Source organism: Chelonia mydas, chromosome 7, assembly GCF_015237465.2.
Source record: "Chelonia mydas isolate rCheMyd1 chromosome 7, rCheMyd1.pri.v2, whole genome shotgun sequence".
NCBI classification, from domain to species: Eukaryota; Metazoa; Chordata; order Testudines; family Cheloniidae; genus Chelonia; species Chelonia mydas.
The window spans coordinates 71,540,569-71,552,148 of NC_057853.1; the positions used below are offsets into that span (position 1 = coordinate 71,540,569).

The 11,580-nt window shown below is 42.4% G+C and overlaps 1 protein-coding gene across 1 annotated transcript in view; it reads right to left on the bottom strand.

Moving 5' to 3' along the window:
- The window catches only part of BMPR1A (bone morphogenetic protein receptor type 1A), a 183,115-nt gene extending 180,310 nt beyond the window's left edge, over positions 1–2,805 (bottom strand). The window contains exon 1 of the mRNA XM_037904806.2: positions 2,370–2,805. The gene's annotated coding sequence lies outside the window, so the exon portion shown is untranslated. The remainder of the gene's footprint in view (positions 1–2,369) is intronic.
- Positions 2,806–11,580: the final 8,775 nt, after the last annotated feature.

Consider the following 11,580-nt stretch of genomic DNA (forward strand, 5'->3'; position numbering starts at 1 on the left):
TTTTATTTTTTTAAATAGAAGTTAATATGCATGCTTAACAAATCCTTCACCGAACATATTTTAACATTACACACCTGCACAGCCTTTATCTTGCTTCACAAAAAAAATTAGAACTATAACTGCAAAGGATTTTTTATATTAAACCTAAACCCAAAATAATATTCTTCAAAACATGCTACAAAAGAGCTCATCTCAAAAACTCAAGTACGCAGGCTCTAGTCTCCTGCTCATTCAAAAGCCTCTTCACATCCACTCCCAAACACTTTTAAGCAGTACCAACATTCATCTATGGTGGACATTATACTGGGGTAATTAAAAAAAACAAAAACGAAAAAAAACACACACCTCTTCTCATCTGCCATGGCCAAAAACAAAATCTCAACACAACTCAGAACAAACGTGACAGAATGTTTGCAGTAAGTACCCAAAAAAACCCTACGAAAATTAACAATCACAAAGCCTTAAACAATTATCTGTTAGGTTTAGAACAGTTGGTTCCATATCCATACCAACAGGAGGAAAAAGAAGAATCAAGAGAATACATTCGAGTATATACATTTTTATACTCCTGATTCCAGATTATACTGGAACCAAGGAACAAGCACACGTGTCCCCCTTAAAGGTTTTTACTGCATTCAGTATTTTTGTGGTTTATGTAGCTATATCTGCCAACACAATGTCAAGGAGGTTAGAATTTGGTTTGACATAGGCACTTTTATTGCAAAATCATTTAAAATACCTTGTAGTTAGAGTTTAAAATACTTGATTATATTTTATCAGTGAAAAATCTAAAAATTAAAAATATATTTTGGTGTCATGATTTATAAACAGAAAGGGAAGTAAGTTTTCCTTTTGAAAGTCATAAGACCTTAGCTTTACCGAATACATTAATCTTCTATGTTAAATGAATGTCAAATAGCACCTACTAAGATCTACACCCACAGGTGCAGGTTCTTGCTTTTAGTGCAGTACTTCACAGTTGCTAAACAAAAACTCAACCCCTATTGGTAGATCTTAAATATTTGTAATATAAAATATGCATCTGTTAAGCAACTATGTCAAAAATGTTACCCTGATGAAAAAAAAAAAAGGGTAAACATATTTCCACCAAGTTTTAATCACAGAGTTATAAGTGCATACTTTGATATTAACTGTATTAATAAATCTCTGGACATGCAGCACTGTCGTGCAGTGTTATATCCAATGATAGTCCCTATCATGTAAGTTTTTTTCTTGGGTTATCACTGAAAAATTATCACCTTAAATATGTATTCTCAAAACAGATTTTTCACCTTCTGCAAAAAATTAATATGAAAAGATGATCAACCTCTCACTTGCAGAACAAGGGAACCTGTTGGATTTAGATTCTGCAATATTGTTTCTTGGTACAGAATGTAGTCTAAATACCACCCATTTTAAGGATTCTGAAGTGTTATTGTTTAGCCAAACCGTTTCTTCTAGATTTTGTAGTCAGTTGCACAGATACGCATCCTAAAACCTAACAGACCATTTTCCTGAAGTACAGAAACTATTAGATGTTTTAATGTTTAATTGTTGAATTATTATGGGTTTAAAAGAAACGACGTAACATAACTTTTGTTTAAAAACACCTCCCACGGGGAGAAATTAAAGGCCCTTCCTGAAAGCCCTTACTAACCTAAGTAGTGCCAGTGATTATGAGACTCCTCTTGCACCAGTATAGATTGTATAGCACCCAGCCTGAAATTACATCACCAAAATGGGGGGAGGAGAAGCCACTGTAGCAGAGAAACACGTAAAGCTCCAATCTCGCAAGTGGCCTCGCACTGGCCGACCCCTGTGCCCATGCAGAGACCCACTGACTTGCATGGGCCCTCTGCGTCACTGCAAGGGCCCACCCACAATGCGCACACTTGCAGCACTGGGGCCTGCTTTGCCGAGCGGCGCCAGCACCCTGGGAGCAGGGAGCAAAGGAGCGTTGGAAATAACGTTACTGTCGCGAGCCACGTTAGCTTGCTCAGGCAGCGCCCGGCGCAGGGTGAAAGCAGCGAGAACGAGCGCTGCCAGGGGGGCTGTTCCCGCAGGAGAAGGTGGCACGACGCGCAGGGTGGCCCCGGCACCCAGGGCTCCGGCGGCAGAGGTGGCTACGGCCGTGAACGCGAGTAGGGCCCAGCCCCTCAGCGCACCCCCTGTGGGACTGGGGCCCCGGCGATAGCTAGCAACCAGCGCGCGCGTCCCTCCTCCGGCCCGGCGCACCACAACGTGCCCCCCATCGGTGCACCCCGGGGGGGCCATTTCCGCGGCAGCCAGAGGCTGCGGGAGCTCCGCGGGAGAAGCCGGCCCCGCGAAGGCGCGCTGGGCCTCTCGGCCCCCCGGGACTCCCCACTCACCCGTCGCAGGGGTCCGTCATTCTCTTCGCTGGGGGTCGCTCCCCGTGTCACACTGCGAGCGGCTCCTGGCCTCACACGGCTCGGCTAGACGGTGGGGGTGAAGGCGGGGGCGCGAGGAGAGGGGACACGGCGCAATCCCGACGCCCGGCCAGAGCCCTCTGTGTGCGGGAGGGGGAGCAGGACTCCAATCACTGCAACCAGCACCACGGAGGGGAGGAGGAGGCGGAGCGCGCGACCGCCGCGGCCAGGCTGGCTCACTCGGGGCTAGCACCCCTGGGACACCACCGCCCTCACGCGCCGCCAACCTCCAACTACTAGCAGTGCCTCCCACGGGGAGCCGAGCGCTGCTCGGCGGAGATTCCCGAAGGCTTCCCGCCCGCCCCCTGACACGCAAGCGCTCGGAGGAGCTCGCCAGCGCCCCTTCCCCCCGACCCGAGCGTTCGGAGACCGCCAACCGCCGCGCCGCCCCGCCCCCTCGGTGCGAAGACCAGTAAACGCCCCCGCCCGGAGATCGGAAACCTGAGCGCTGGGAGACCGGCAAACCCTCCCTCCCCGCACCCCCCCGCAACCCGGGTGCTCGAGATTACCCCCCTCTTGCCCCACACACAACCTGAGCTCTGGGAGATCACCAACTCCCCATCCCCCGAAGTCCAGTGCTTGGAGATCGCCAAGATAATGATTGCCAAGGGGTTACCCCAGGGAGTTCCTTGAGATGAACTGACAGGATCCCGGGCCTTTCTGCTCCCTCAACCAGCAGCACAAACTACCCCTGCTCCCTCATCAAGACCCTCTGTGTTGCCCCAAATACTCTGCCACCCCCACCACCACCCACTCACTTCCACGGTTACTAGCAGGGCCTGTTGGTATTGCTGGGTGCTCCAGGCCCCAGCAAAGACATGCACTGTTTTAAATATATCACTTCAACTCTCCACAACTGCCCAAACCAACACCCATTAGGATGATCTCCTGTGGTGCCTCCAAAGAAGAGGGGCAGGTGGCCTTCCGGATCAGTACAGGAGGGTGTTCCAGCGAGGGGAAGTGGCCAAATGGCTGTGTGAGGCCAACGTCCTTAGCAGAGCAGAGGTAGTGATATGTTGGGAGGTGAAAGCAGCATTAGAAAGAATTATCAGTGGCTTTGAAGGAGGAGAATAAGTTTGGACCTGATGCAGCGGAAAACGGAGTCAATCCAAGGTTTCAAAGAGCTCTGAAGGTTATGTTAGCAGCTGTGCTTTGGATGGATTCAAAGGTAGCAACGTGCATGTCAGAGTGGCCAAGAGGAGGTGGTTATAGTAGCAAGATGGAAGCCTGGACAAGGGTTTTAGCTGTGGGAGAAGGAAAGTTTGAATTTTGGAAAGGTTACAAGAGAAGTGGCAGGATATGGTTGTGACCTTTATGTACAGGATGAAGGAGAACAACTTTTATCTTTGCCCAGATAATTCTCCAAATAACTAAGCCAACTAAGACACCTTACCCCTTTCACCTCCCAAGTGAGATGCATTGCTTATTGGTGAATTTGCCAAAGGCCATGCTTTGCATTGAGTTTCTCAGCTCCTCATTATTAGCAAAATGCTGTCTGTCTTCAATCAGTGCTTCCCAACCACTGGTACAGCCACTCAGAAGGAGCCTTGGTGGTGTTGCACTGTGTGACATGTAGAGGGGCACACTGCCCACTTGGACTCCAAGCATTCTATGCCACACACCCCAGAACTACACCAGTTCCACTGTAGGCAGGGCCTTGTGCACTTGCAGAGTAGAGATAGGATTTACACCTTAACGTTGCAGAAGAAAGGTGATTAGAAGTATTCAGTTTCTATTTATGTCAAGAGCTTTATATGCGTAGCCTACTGCAAAGGAAAACTAAAATTGCACAGACCTACTCAGTTTCCCTTTACAACTGAACCGAGCACTGCTTAGGACACAGCATTTGCTGCTGGCAGGATGGATGCCTACCCAGACAAACTCTTTCCAGCAAGCAGCTGATTGGAAAGTGTGGTGAAGACACTTATGGGTGGCAGATGGTCTCACACAAACACTGTGTGGGAAACACTAGCATGCATGGTGTGGTGTCCACTTCACAGTGTAGCTCTATTCCATTTGTTGGTATTAGAATTTATATACATTCTGCACTCCAGCTTATAACTACTACCTGTGGATCTGAGATAATAGTTCAGGCTTTACAGCACAGTTCATGTATATTTTAGACCCTGATTGAGTCAGAACTGTGAGGTGAGTACTTGTATCATGTTAACCTATTCTAGAAAGCAAAGAGGAAGGTATCATTTCAAACCTAATGCCTTTGCAGCCTTTTTTTTTTTTTTACATGAACACAAATGCACACTTTTAAAAATGTGTCTAGGTGACTAAATACTGTGGTGTTAGACACAATAGAAATGCAAACCTTATTTTCTTAGATTTTCAGAAACATCCTGCCTTTTGTCCATGTGCCAGAAAAAATTGTCAGCACCCAAAATGAGAACAGCCTACAGCACAGACAAAATCACAGCTTCTACACTGGGCAGTATAGAACCCAGAAACCCAGGTACCTTTTTTCTTTGAAATTATTGACATATGCATGCAGTTCCTCCACTCTGCCTATCTGCTCATAACAACAAAACAGACAGCAGAGAACAATGTGACAGGCATGTGTTCTCACAACCCAAAGCACAACTGCTAGAGCTAACTTTAAGGCAGCAGGCTTAACAATACTTCTGTAAAGTAATAAGCTGTGAGGTAATGTGATACTGAGCCTTTCGTGCATAGGTTGATTCAAATCCAATATAGGTTCCTAATGACCAAAAGCTGCTAACATTGAACATCTGTTTGATGCTGTATGTGAACTGTATAACTGGTTTTCATCTAGTTCTTTGTTGGGCAGATTTATACATCACAAAAACTGCAACTGCAAAGGGGATCTTTTAGGGCGCTCATTGGAATAGTCTTGCACTGAATATGCCTGAAGTGGTTCCTCCCAGTCAGGACTGAAGCACATGTTGTGTTGTGGATTAAGTTTGTGTTGCCATTGCCCACATTGTACTTATTCTCTGGATAAATAGAGGGTTCAGGTAATGTGCATCTTTCATAAATATTAAATATAATAATAAAATGGAACACACTATAAGAAAATAGCATTAGAATAATGTCAGGGCTGCATGAGATGGAGGTAAATCTGGGTCTAAATCAATGTCAGACACCTTTGCACAGAAAGTTACTCAAATGGCTGGGTTTGTGATGGTTATGAGTAAAAAAAAATCAGATGGAAAGCAAATGATTGGAAAGATTCAATAAGCAGGACTCTGATTTCACATAGGTGTAAATCAGAAATAATGCCTTTGAAGTTAATGGAGGTACAATTGTGTAAAACCTACATAAGTGATGTGAGAATCTGACCCATTATTTATAGGTCCAAAGTAGTATGTTTAAAAAGAGGGTTTGCATGTAGACAAGAGTTCATAGCAATTCAAAAGGAGCAGGATGTAATAAATATATGAGAAATATCAGAGCTGTCACCTGCAAATGTTTTTATTATGTACTGCATAAAAGACCCAATCTTGCAATTCTTACCCAAGCTAAACATGGGAGATTGTCTTGGAGGCTTTGCCTGAGTGAGGAGTGAAGAATCAGGCCTGAAATGGGATATTTTTGCTCATTTCTGTTTGGGGCAGAGTGTTAGTATGTGATAAGTCTGGCTGAGGATGATCTATTTGAGGTGATCCTGGCAATTACAGACCGGTACGTCTAACGTCAGTACTGGGTAAATTAGTTGAAACAATAGTAAAGAATAAAATTGTCAGACAAATAGAAGAACATAAATTGTTGCGCAAAAGTCAACATGGTTTCTGTAAAGGGAGATCATGTCTTACTAATCTATTAGAGTTCTTTGAGGGGGTCAACAAACGTGGACAAGGGGGATCCAGTGGACACAGTGTACTTAGATTTCCAGAAAGCCTTTGACAAGATCCCTCACCAAAGGCTCTTACGTAAATTAAGTTGTCATGGGATAAGAGGGAAGATCCTTTCATGGACTGAGAACTGGTTAAAAGACAGAGAACAAAGGGTAGGAATAAATGGTAAATTTTCAGAATGGAGAGGGGTAACTAGTGGTGTTCCCTAAGGGTCAGTCCTAGGACCAATCTTATTCAACTTATTCATAAATGATCTGGAGAAAGGGGTAAACAGTGAGATGGCAAAGTTTGCAGATGATACTAAACTGCTCAAGATAGTCAAGACCAAAGCAGACTGTGAAGAACTTTAAAAAGATCTCACAAAACTAAGTGATTGGGCAACAAAATGGTAAATGAAATTAAATGTGGATAAATGAAAAGTAATGCACATTGGAAAAAATAAGCCCAACTATACATACAATATGATGGGGGCTAATTTCGCTGCAACTGATCAGGAGAAAGAACTTGGAGTCATCATGGATAGTTCTCTGAAGACGTCCATGCAGTGTTCAGCTGCAGTCAAAAAAGCAAACGGGATGTTAGGAATCATTAAAAAAGGGATAGAGACGGAGAATATCTTAGTGCCCTTATCTAAATCCATGGTATGCCCACATCTTGAACACTGCATACAGATGTGGTCCTCTCATCTCAAAAAAGATATACTGGCATTAGAAAAGGTTCAGAAACGGGCACCTAAAATGATTAGGGGTTTGGAACAGGTCCCGTATGAAGAGAGATTAAAGAGGCTAGGACTTTTCAGCTTGGAAGAGAGGAGACGAAGGGATATGATAGAGGTATAGAAAATCATGAGTGGTGTGGAGAAAATGAATAAGGAAAAGTTATTTACTTGTTCCCATAATATAAGAACTAGGGGCCACCAAATGAAATTAATGGGTAGCAGGTTTAAAACAAATAAAAGGAAGTTCTTCTTCACTCAGCGCACAGTCAACCTGTGGAACTCCTTGACTGGGGAGGTTGTGAAGGCTAGGACTATAACAGGGTTTAAAAGAGAACTGGATAAATTCATGGAGGTTAAGTCCATTAATGGCTATTAGCCAGGATGGGTAAGGAATGGTGTCCCTAGCCTCTGTTTGTCAGAGGGTGAAGATGGATGGCAGGAGAGAGATCACTAGATTATTACCTGTTAGGTTCACTCCCTCTAAGGCACCTGGCATTGGCCACTGTCGGTAGACAGGATACTGGGCTGGATGGACCTTTGGTCTGACCCAGTATGGCCATTCTTATATTGTATCTATTTACACCAGGCACTTGGTAGTGAGCACCATGAGTAGTATCTGTTCAACGAGGCATATATGCATGCAGCCCACCAGTTATCAATAACATAAACTCACGTGGCCAGTGACTCAAGACTGTAGGAGTGTGCAAAAACTGGGAAACCCCACTCTTTAATAAAATGGGTATTTATTTTGATAACAGAGTCTCAGAAAAACTGAGGCAGGCTCCGAGAGCAGGAACATATGGGCACCCTACACTTGGGGATGTAGGGACCCCAGGTGAAATACAGTAGGACCAGCTCAAGGTGGATAGTCATGTTGCAGAGATTAAGGGAGCTGTGTAGAAAATGGTTTATATATATATATATATATATATATATATATACACACATTTATAGACTAGATACACTTCCAGGTGTTTTCTCTGTCATTTCCTCTCCAGGAATTTTTTGTTAGTTCTTGGAATCGCTTTGGGCCCTGAAAATCTTAAATATGAAGAAACCTTCAAGAAAAAGATATATATATTGAGAGATAAGGTCAACTGTATGAGCAGAAAGAAAAGGAGTACTAGTGGCACCTTAGAGACTAACCAATTTATTTGAGCATAAGCTTTCGTGAGCTACAGCTCACTTCATCGGATGCATTCAGGGGAAAACGAAAGCTTATGCTCAAATAAATTGGTTAGTCTCTAAGGTGCCACTAGTACTCCTTTTCTTTTTGCGAATACAGACTAACACGGCTGCTACTCTGAAACCTGTATGAGCAGAGTATATCTGTATATCCTTCTTCCCTTCATACTTCCAAAATATGCAGTGTGGTACACACTCCAGACATTCTGAAACTGGTTCAGGGCGACCTGTTGCCAACAAGCATAGTGAGCAACAGGTGACTTATCTAGCATAGAAAGGTTTAAGAATATGAAGGCTTAGTAGCCTGAAAAGATGTAAACTTTAAAGAGGTAATTTTGTTGCATGTTTGTTGAAGTGAAACAGATCAGAGTGCTGTACAGATGAAGCACAGAATTTTTAATTAATCAAGCCCTTCCATGTTATTTGATCTTTATAATTGCAAACATATATTGTTACCAAAATAAATACCCCATGTTCCACATTAATATTATCCCACACTCAGGTGTTTTTCTACTTCAAAAATGACATTAAATTGGCCCTGTCTAGTAACCTGTCTTTTTCTGAATTATTTTATGTGAAAGCACAACAGCTAAATTATAAATTAATTGCATTTGTCCACTACTTAGAACTACCAATGATTAGAATAAATATTATTATGAGAGCAGTATAATTAATTCAAGAAACCGGGCTGAAATTCATGAGTAAAGGTGCCTTTCAAAGGTGACTACTCTTGAAGCATGACTAACAATAAAGCAAGCTTATTCATGTGGTAAGGGGTCTCTGAAACAGCACTAGCCAAGCTTCATTCCAGACAAGTCCGCAGTGGAACTAAAAGTGCAACACAGGTGGCGTAGGTTAGGAAGAAACATGTCATAAGTCATAACAGCCTGGTGTGCTTTGCATAGGGAGAATGCAAGGGAAAGATACCTTTGCATTGCTTCGTTAGCAGGTGTGTTTACATGAGCCAGATCCTTCCTGGGTCGTGCACAGAAGACATAAGGAATGGAGAGAATACTCCCTCTCCATTATTGTGGGGTGGCAAATGATGCCTCAAAGAGAATGGAGGGAGACAAAAGCCTGGCTTTTTGCCCAGATACACACCAGCAGACCTTGCTGGCCATGTAGTGGAGTAAGCTGTACCCCACAAAAAGTAGAGTGGTGAGAGCATTGCCCATGTGTGCCCAGGGGCTCTGGAAGGCATTTTGCCTCCTTGTAGCAGAAAATCTCCCAGTACTATCCCTTAGTGAGTGTAGCTCCATGGTGTCCTTTGCTATGGGCTATGCCTAATTGGCACCATCTAGCCCTGTTTAGCTCTGTTCTCTACCACCACATACATCGCGCATCAAATGACTTTTAGGTAAGGAACATCATTTATGAACCCAGCTGGTACTAAGGCTTCTCTCAAGTATTCATCTGATACCAACATGTTAGTTTCAGGTTCACAGAATTAGTGGTATGTTCTCTCTTCAGTAATAAAATGCACTTGCATTATTATAGGTTCTTTGTATGCACTGAGGGGAGAATAAACTCTTTACAGCTGGACTCTAGCACTAATTTTAAAATAGGTGATCTTCTGAATTATTACCACTTTATTAAGGAGATGCTCTACAAGTCTGTTTTAATTAAGATAGCTCCTTCTCCTGATGAAAAAAATAGGTAAGGGGTTTGTAGCTGTGTGTAGTGAGTGCAGCTATGCTTAGGACTATTTTTTTGCTATGTGTAGTATTGCTACATAAGTTGGACCAAAGTTTCTTTTGTGAATATATTGTCTTGGAAATTACTTCTTTTTATAAATGTAACATGAAGGCACAATTTTCAAGGAAAATATGCTTGTCTATCAAGTGAGCTAATAAAATTAAAAGATTGAGATACAGTAAATCCAAATTTAGAGAAACGGTTATCTGTATAATCCTGGCCTCACCCACTGTTATACAGATCATACTTCAAATACTACACATTATAATGATAATGAGCATGTAGTTAACCATACAGCATTGTGTTAAATCCAAAGTAACTCCCTGGAACTTAATGGGAATTGTTTGGCGTTCACAATCAGTAAAAACCAGAGCAAAATTTGACCCAGAATGAGTAAACTTTTAACTGCCTAAGATCTGTTTCTGATTGCACATTCACTTCACCTCTTGTTACGGTACCTGTAAGTCTCTTGTAGAAGGCTGCATACTCCTTGAGTCCATCAGCAAAACATGTTAATGCCCCATCCACTGTTGCTAACAATAGTAAACCTTCATTCCTGTAAGCCTCTTTTATACCAAGGAAGTCACTTGTTGCTGACTATGTTTGTCAGTAACAGGTCTCCCTGAACCAACGTTAAAAATGGTTTAATTGCTACTGTGCAAGGGCCAGAACAATTTTTCAGCACCGTTACAAAAAGTGTGGTCTCTTGTCATGATATATATGCTGAAAATGGCTGTGTCCTCAACTGCTCTAGCAGTAACATTGTTTTTAACTCTGGTTCTGCGTGATCTGTTGCTGACAGCCATGGTGAGCAATAGGTGAGTTACCTAGTGTAGAAAGATTTAAGAAGATAGAGGCTTACTAGATTCAAAAGATGTAAACTTCATGAATGCAATTTGTTACATGCTTGTTGGAATGAAACAGATCAGAGTCCAGGTGAAGCACAGAATTTTTAATGACTCAAGCCCTTAAATGTTATTTGATCTTTATCATTGTAAACATATCGTTAACCACAAACGTATTACTACAGTTATATATGCACCTAAGTGATCTGACCATCTCTTTGCTCATACATGTAGAAGTACAGTACATAGTGCATGCAAATCCTTCGCATATTCCAAGAGATTTATAATTCTTCACAAATTGCCCTCTCTAGTGCTGGGAAATCATTTGCAGTCATTCATTCTACAACATGCACTCTATAATATTACCAAAAATAGTACAAACAAAATGGTACAGCTCAACTGCATTAAAAAAAAGAAAAGTGACAATGCTTTCGGTTCTGCCAAGTAATTTTTAGGAGAAATAGAGTAGTCATGTTGTGTGTTTGAAATGCATAATAAAAAATTATTGAAGGCAAAAAAATATAACCTTATTCTCTCAGGCTTTCAATCCAACACATTCACCTGCACACACATGGAAATGAAATCTGAACAAGTTCAAAAGACACACGACTAAGAGCCAAATACTGCAATCCTTATTTGGGAGCAAATCCTGACTGATGGTGAGTATTTGCAATTTCCATTGCCTTTCACGAGAGTTGACAGGTTCTCAGCACCTCTCAGGATTTGGCTTTTAATTCTTACTGAGGTAAAACTTCCACTGAAGTTTAAAGAAGTTTTGCCTGATTAAAAGATGAAGGATTTGGCCTTAAGAGAATAGTATTAACAATGTTAACAATAGTATTAACATTCCATAACAAATTCAAAAG